Genomic DNA, 8,008 nt, shown 5'->3' on the forward strand with positions numbered 1-8,008 from the left:
TGGGTAGATTAAGTGGGTTCACCCATGTTATCAAGCTTAAACAACGAGCCATACCTGTGGTGCAAAAACTTAGGCCTGTACCACTTAATGTCAGAGAAGAATTAAGTGATGCATTGAATGACATGTTAAAGAATGATGTCATAGAAGAAATAGAGTCATCCGAATGGGTTTCGCCAATGGTTTTGGCACGCAAACCTGATAAATCTTTGAGGTTGTGCATAGATTTGAGGGCACTCAATGCCAACATAGTGGTAGACTGCCATCCTTTGCCAAATATCAACGAGGTCGTGAGTATGCTGGGAGGTGGTATGATATTTTCCACGTTAGATTTGAGATCGGCGTATCATCAGGTGGTGTTAGCTGAGGAGTCACGCCATCTCACAGCTTTTATCACACCTCAGGGTTTGTTCCAGTTCAAACGGATGCCGTTCGGTTTGGCATCGGCAGCCTCCGTTTTTCAGAGGTCTATGTACCATATATTTAAGGACATGAGTGAGTACGTGAAGTGTTTCCAAGACGATATCTTGGTTTTCTCCGAAGATGACGAAATACACATGGAGCATTTGAGGAATGTGTGCAAGATGCTAGATAAGTTTGGACTTACCATTAAGAGTAAGAAATGTAAGTTGTTTCAAAAAACTATAGAATACTTGGGACACACTATTTCTGGTAAGGGTGTTGCTCCTAAAAGATCCCTAGTGGATGCTATCTTAAAGGCTCCTGCACCAGATTGTAAGGATAAGTTGTTATCGTTCCTAGGACTGTGCGAATATTACAGTAAGTTTATTGCAAATTTTGCTACAAAGATGGAACCGTTAAGGGAGTTGACAAGGAAGGAGGTGGAATTTTTGTGGGGATCAAAACAGCAGGAAGCTTTCGAAAGTGTCAAACTCGATATGGTGTCAGCACCAACTTTAAGGCCATTTTGTTTGAATAAAATTTGCATTTTGACAGTGGATGCCAGTCTGTATGGTTTAGGTTGTGTACTTTCTCAACGTTCTGGAAAGGAAGATTGGAATGTTGCGTTTGCGTCCAGATCATTGAATCAAACTGAAAGACGGTATGCGGTCATAGAGAAAGAATTGTTGGGATGTGTATGGGGTGTTGAGCATTTCCGTAATTACATCTGGGGTGCAAGATTCCTCATACGCACTGATCACAAGCCATTGGTGAGCATTTTATCACCTGGTGGAGGTTTAAATGCAACAGCTCGCATTGCAAGATTGATGTCACGTTTGCAAGAATATAGTTTCGACATTGAATATGTGCCGGGGAAGTTAAATGTTACTGCAGACTGTTTGTCTAGGTTGCCCTGTACTAGTTCTGGGATTGATGAAGATACAGAAGTAGTAACCAGCATTTCTGAAATGTTTCCAGAAAAATACAAAGTCATATCGGAGGATATGTGGAAGAGAAGTATGGATGAAGATGATTTGCTGTGTAAGGTCAGAGACTATGTGAGGTTGGGATGGCCTTCCAAAGAACGTGTTCCTTCTGAGATCACGCCTTTCTACAACGTTGCTGATGAGTTGGCAATTGAGGGAGATCTTTTGTTCAGAGCTGGTAAATGTATTCCACCGGTGGCTATCAGAAGTGTGATTTTACGAATGAGTCATGAGTGCCATATGGGAATGTCTTCTATGAAAAGACTTATTAGGTCCAATTTCTGGTGGCCAGGGGTTGATAGAGTAGTGGATAAATTTGTCAGGGAATGTCCCGAGTGCATTGAAAGTGATAAATCGTGTAAGTGTGATCCAGCACCTTTAGTTCCTGTAAAGTGGCCAGATCATCCGTGGCAAAAGTTAGGAATTGACATAGCTGGCCCTTTCAATTTTTTACCACAAGAATGTAGATTTGCCATTGTTGCTGTAGATTATCACTCAAAGTGGCCAGAGGTCAAACTTGTGCCTCATCCAAATACTGAAAGTGTTATTCTGTTTTTAAAGGAGATCTTTTCCAGAGAAGGTTCTCCGGAGTGTATTGTATCCGATAATGGGGTACAGTTCAAGTCTTCTCTCATGTTGGAGTTCTTGAGCACGTATGGCATCAAGCACTGTACTACAGCCCTCTATGAACCACAAGGTAATGGTCTAGTGGAGAGGTATAATAGAGTCCTCAAGGAAGATCTGGTTTGGGCTCGCAAATCAGGAGGTCTGTGGAAAGATAAGTTGAGAGAAAAATTATGGTTATACCGTATTACGCCTCATGCCACTACTGAAGTCTCTCCTTTCCGTTTACTAAAAGGTAGAGACCCTGTTTCAGGATTATGTCCTTGGTGGTTTAAGAAAAGTAGTAGTCAACAAATGACTGATGTGAACATTAAGGATGTGGCTAAAAAAGTGGAGCTCAAACAAGACAAGTACAAATGTAATTATGATTCTAGGATGAAAGTTAGACAACCAGCATTCATGGTTGGTGATGTTGTCAGGATTCGAAAACCAGGGTTTGTTGCCAAAGGAGAGAACAAATTTGGTAAGCCAATGAAAGTTATGCGTGTCTATCATAATAGCGTTGTTACTCAGGATGGAAAAAGATGGAATGTTAGAAGAGTTTCGAAATGTGTACCATAGTTTATATTGGTTGATTCTTTACATATGCTTCTTTATGTTTGAATGCATTTCCTTTTCTTTAAGGGGGGAAATGTGTTATATTCTCACTTCTTGGAGTTTCCCTTTTAATTCTTCCCTGTATATATTTCCCTTTTAATAGAACCTTTGTCCCATGTTGCACACGCACACCATTCAGGTAGTTCCATTTAGAATTGTTATGATCTAAAATGTTATACTGAATCTGGGAGTTTGGAAGATTGGAAGTACTGTGCTGCAGCTGAATAAATCCTGGACTTACAATATACCATTTGGATTCTGCTTTATTTATTACAGTAGGGTCATGCTGGGGGTAGTGTTTTAGGGTTTAGGGTAGTGTTGTAGTGTTTGCGTAGTGTAGGGTCATGCTGGGGTGTAGTGTTTTAGGGTTTTGGGTAGTGTTGTAGTGTTTGCGTAGTGTAGGGTCATGCTGGGGGTAGTGTTTTAGGATTTAGGGTAGTGTTGTAGTGTTTGCGTAGTGTAGGGTCATGCTGGGGGTAGTGTTTTAGGGTTTTGGGTAGTGTTGTAGTGTTTGCGTAGTGTAGGGTCATGCTGGGGGGTAGTGTTTTAGGGTTTTGGGTAGTGTTGTAGTGTTTGCGTAGTGTAGGGTCATGCTGGGGGTAGTGTTTTAGGGTTTAGGGTAGTGTTGTAGTGTTTGCGTAGTGTAGGGTCATGCTGGGGGTAGTGTTTTAGGGTTTAGGGTAGTGTTGTAGTGTTTGCGTAGTGTAGGATCATGCTGGGGGTAGTGTTTTAGGGTTTAGGGTAGTGTTGTAGTGTTTGCGTAGTGTAGGGTCATGCTGGGGGTAGTGTTTTAGGGTTTAGGGTAGTGTTGTAGTGTTTGCGTAGTGTAGGATCATGCTGGGGGTAGTGTTTTAGGGTTTAGGGTAGTGTTGTAGTGTTTGCGTAGTGTAGGGTCATGCTGGGGTGTAGTGTTTTAGGGTTTTGGGTAGTGTTGTAGTGTTTGCGTAGTGTAGGGTCATGCTGGGGGTAGTGTTTTAGGGTTTAGGGTAGTGTTGTAGTGTTTGCGTAGTGTAGGGTCATGCTGGGGTGTAGTGTTGTAGGGTTTTGGGTAGTGTTGTAGTGTTTGCGTAGTGTAGGGTCATGCTGGGGGTAGTGTTTTAGGATTTAGGTTAGTGTTGTAGTGTTTGCGTAGTGTAGGGTCATGCTGGGGATAGTGTTTTAGGGTTTAGGGTTGTGTTGTAGTGTTTGCGTAGTGTAGGGTCATGCTGGGGGTAGTGTTTTAGGGTTTAGGGTTGTGTTGTAGTGTTTGCGTAGTGTAGGGTCATGCTGGGGGTAGTGTTTTAGGGTTTAGGGTAGTGTTGTAGTGTTTGCGTAGTGTAGGGTCATGCTGGGGGTAGTGTTTTAGGGTTTTGGGTAGTGTTGTAGTGTTTGCGTAGTGTAGGGTCATGCTGGGGGTAGTGTTTTAGGGTTTAGGGTAGTGTTGTAGTGTTTGCGTAGTGTAGGGTCATGCTGGGGTGTAGTGTTTTAGGGTTTAGGGTAGTGTTGTAGTGTTTGCGTAGTGTAGGGTCATGCTGGGGGTAGTGTTTTAGGGTTTAGGGTAGTGTTGTAGTGTTTGCGTAGTGTAGGGTCATGCTGGGGGTAGTGTTTTAGGGTTTTGGGTAGTGTTGTAGTGTTTGCGTAGTGTAGGGTCATGCTGGGGGTAGTGTTTTAGGGTTTTGGGTAGTGTTGTAGTGTTTGCGTAGTGTAGGGTCATGCTGGGGGTAGTGTTTTAGGGTTTTGGGTAGTGTTGTAGTGTTTGCGTAGTGTAGGGTCATGCTGGGGGTAGTGTTTTAGGGTTTTGGGTAGTGTTGTAGTGTTTGCGTAGTGTAGGGTCATGCTGAGGGTAGTGTTTTAGGGTTTAGGGTAGTGTTGTAGTGTTTGCGTAGTGTAGGGTCATGCTGGGGGTAGTGTTTTAGGGTTTAGGGTAGTGTTGTAGTGTTTGCGTAGTGTAGGGTCATGCTGGGGGTAGTGTTTTAGGGTTTAGGGTAGTGTTGTAGTGTTTGCGTAGTGTAGGGTCATGCTGGGGGTAGTGTTTTAGGGTTTAGGGTAGTGTTGTAGTGTTTGCGTAGTGTAGGGTCATGCTGGGGTGTAGTGTTTTAGGGTTTTGGGTAGTGTTGTAGTGTTTGCGTAGTGTAGGGTCATGCTGGGGGTAGTGTTTTAGGGTTTAGGGTAGTGTTGTAGTGTTTGCGTAGTGTAGGGTCATGCTGGGGTGTAGTGTTTTAGGGTTTTGGGTAGTGTTGTAGTGTTTGCGTAGTGTAGGGTCATGCTGGGGGTAGTGTTTTAGGGTTTAGGGTAGTGTTGTAGTGTTTGCGTAGTGTAGGGTCATGCTGGGGGTAGTGTTTTAGGGTTTTGGGTAGTGTTGTAGTGTTTGCGTAGTGTAGGGTCATGCTGGGGGTAGTGTTTTAGGGTTTTGGGTAGTGTTGTAGTGTTTGCGTAGTGTAGGGTCATGCTGGGGGTAGTGTTTTAGGGTTTTGGGTAGTGTTGTAGTGTTTGCGTAGTGTAGGGTCATGCTGAGGGTAGTGTTTTAGGGTTTAGGGTAGTGTTGTAGTGTTTGCGTAGTGTAGGGTCATGCTGGGGGTAGTGTTTTAGGGTAGTGTTGTAGTGTTTGCGTAGTGTAGGGTCATGCTGGGGGTAGTGTTTTAGGGTTTAGGGTAGTGTTGTAGTGTTTGCGTAGTGTAGGGTCATGCTGGGGGTAGTGTTTTAGGGTTTAGGGTAGTGTTGTAGTGTTTGCGTAGTGTAGGGTCATGCTGGGGTGTAGTGTTTTAGGGTTTAGGGTAGTGTTGTAGTGTTTGCGTAGTGTAGGGTCATGCTGGGGGTAGTGTTTTAGGGTTTAGGGTAGTGTTGTAGTGTTTGCGTAGTGTAGGGTCATGCTGGGGGTAGTGTTTTAGGATTTAGGGTAGTGTTGTAGTGTTTGCGTAGTGTAGGGTCATGCTGGGGGTAGTGTTTTAGGGTTTTGGGTAGTGTTGTAGTGTTTGCGTAGTGTAGGGTCATGCTGGGGCTAGTGTTTTAGGGTTTAGGGTAGTGTTGTAGTGTTTGCGTAGTGTAGGGTCATGCTGGGCGTAGTGTTTTAGGGTTTAGGATAGTGTTGTAGTGTTTGCGTAGTGTAGGGTCATGCTGGGGGTAGTGTTTTAGGGTTTTGGGTAGTGTTGTAGTGTTTGCGTAGTGTAGGGTCATGCTGGGGTGTAGTGTTTTAGGGTTTAGGGTAGTGTTGTAGTGTTTGCGTAGTGTAGGGTCATGCTGGGTGTAGTGTTTTAGGGTTTTGGGTAGTGTTGTAGTGTTTGCGTAGTGTAGGGTCATGCTGGGGGTAGTGTTTTAGGGTTTTGGGTAGTGTTGTAGTGTTTGCGTAGTGTAGGGTCATGCTGGGGGTAGTGTTTTAGGGTTTTGGGTAGTGTTGTAGTGTTTGCGTAGTGTAGGGTCATGCTGGGGGGTAGTGTTTTAGGGTTTTGGGTAGTGTTGTAGTGTTTGCGTAGTGTAGGGTCATGCTGGGGGTAGTGTTTTAGGGTTTTGGGTAGTGTTGTAGTGTTTGCGTAGTGTAGGGTCATGCTGAGGGTAGTGTTTTAGGGTTTAGGGTAGTGTTGTAGTGTTTGTGTAGTGTAGGGTCATGCTGGGGGTAGTGTTTTAGGGTTTAGGGTAGTGTTGTAGTGTTTGCGTAGTGTAGGGTCATGCTGGGGGTAGTGTTTTAGGGTTTAGGGTAGTGTTGTAGTGTTTGCGTAGTGTAGGGTCATGCTGGGGGTAGTGTTTTAGGGTTTAGGGTAGTGTTGTAGTGTTTGCGTAGTGTAGGGTCATGCTGGGGGTAGTGTTTTAGGGTTTAGGGTAGTGTTGTAGTGTTTGCGTAGTGTAGGGTCATGCTGGGGTGTAGTGTTTTAGGGTTTTGGGTAGTGTTGTAGTGTTTGCGTAGTGTAGGGTCATGCTGGGGGTAGTGTTTTAGGGTTTAGGGTAGTGTTGTAGTGTTTGCGTAGTGTAGGGTCATGCTGGGGTGTAGTGTTTTAGGGTTTTGGGTAGTGTTGTAGTGTTTGCGTAGTGTAGGGTCATGCTGGGGGTAGTGTTTTAGGATTTAGGGTAGTGTTGTAGTGTTTGCGTAGTGTAGGGTCATGCTGGGGGTAGTGTTTTAGGGTTTTGGGTAGTGTTGTAGTGTTTGCGTAGTGTAGGGTCATGCTGGGGGGTAGGTTTTTAGGGTTTTGGGTAGTGTTGTAGTGTTTGCGTAGTGTAGGGTCATGCTGAGGGTAGTGTTTTAGGGTTTAGGGTAGTGTTGTAGTGTTTGCGTAGTGTAGGGTCATGCTGGGGGTAGTGTTTTAGGGTTTAGGGTAGTGTTGTAGTGTTTGCGTAGTGTAGGGTCATGCTGGGGGTAGTGTTTTAGGGTTTAGGGTAGTGTTGTAGTGTTTGCGTAGTGTAGGGTCATGCTGGGGGTAGTGTTTTAGGGTTTAGGGTAGTGTTGTAGTGTTTGCGTAGTGTAGGATCATGCTGGGGGTAGTGTTTTAGGGTTTAGGGTAGTGTTGTAGTGTTTGCGTAGTGTAGGGTCATGCTGGGGTGTAGTGTTTTAGGGTTTTGGGTAGTGTTGTAGTGTTTGCGTAGTGTAGGGTCATGCTGGGGGTAGTGTTTTAGGGTTTAGGGTAGTGTTGTAGTGTTTGCGTAGTGTAGGGTCATGCTGGGGTGTAGTGTTGTAGGGTTTTGGGTAGTGTTGTAGTGTTTGCGTAGTGTAGGGTCATGCTGGGGATAGTGTTTTAGGATTTAGGTTAGTGTTGTAGTGTTTGCGTAGTGTAGGGTCATGCTGGGGATAGTGTTTTAGGGTTTAGGGTTGTGTTGTAGTGTTTGCGTAGTGTAGGGACATGCTGGGGGTAGTGTTTTAGGGTTTAGGGTTGTGTTGTAGTGTTTGTGTAGTGTAGGGTCATGCTGGGGGTAGTGTTTTAGGGTTTAGGGTAGTGTTGTAGTGTTTGCGTAGTGTAGGGTCATGCTGGGGTGTAGTGTTTTAGGGTTTTGGGTAGTGTTGTAGTGTTTGCGTAGTGTAGGGTCATGCTGGGGGTAGTGTTTTAGGGTTTAGGGTAGTGTTGTAGTGTTTGTGTAGTGTAGGGTCATGCTGGGGGTAGTGTTTTAGGGTTTAGGGTAGTGTTGTAGTGTTTGTGTAGTGTAGGGTCATGCTGGGGGTAGTGTTTTAGGGTTTAGGGTAGTGTTGTAGTGTTTGTGTAGTGTAGGGTCATGCTGGGGGTAGTGTTTTAGGGTTTAGGGTAGTGTTGTACTGTTTGTGTAGTGTAGGGTCATGCTGGGGGTAGTGTTTTAGGGTTTAGGGTAGTTTAGTTGTTTAGTGTATGCTAAAGGCATATTCGTTCTAAAAGTTTTCGTTATTTTAATTTGCGGCCTAATAGTACATGCGGGATTTTTTTTGCGGACTGATGGTATGCGGGATTTCGTCATATATTCGCTAATCA

The sequence above is a fragment of the Lissotriton vulgaris genome, chromosome 11 (genome assembly GCF_964263255.1).
Source record: "Lissotriton vulgaris chromosome 11, aLisVul1.2, whole genome shotgun sequence".
Lineage (NCBI taxonomy): Eukaryota > Metazoa > Chordata > Amphibia > Caudata > Salamandridae > Lissotriton > Lissotriton vulgaris.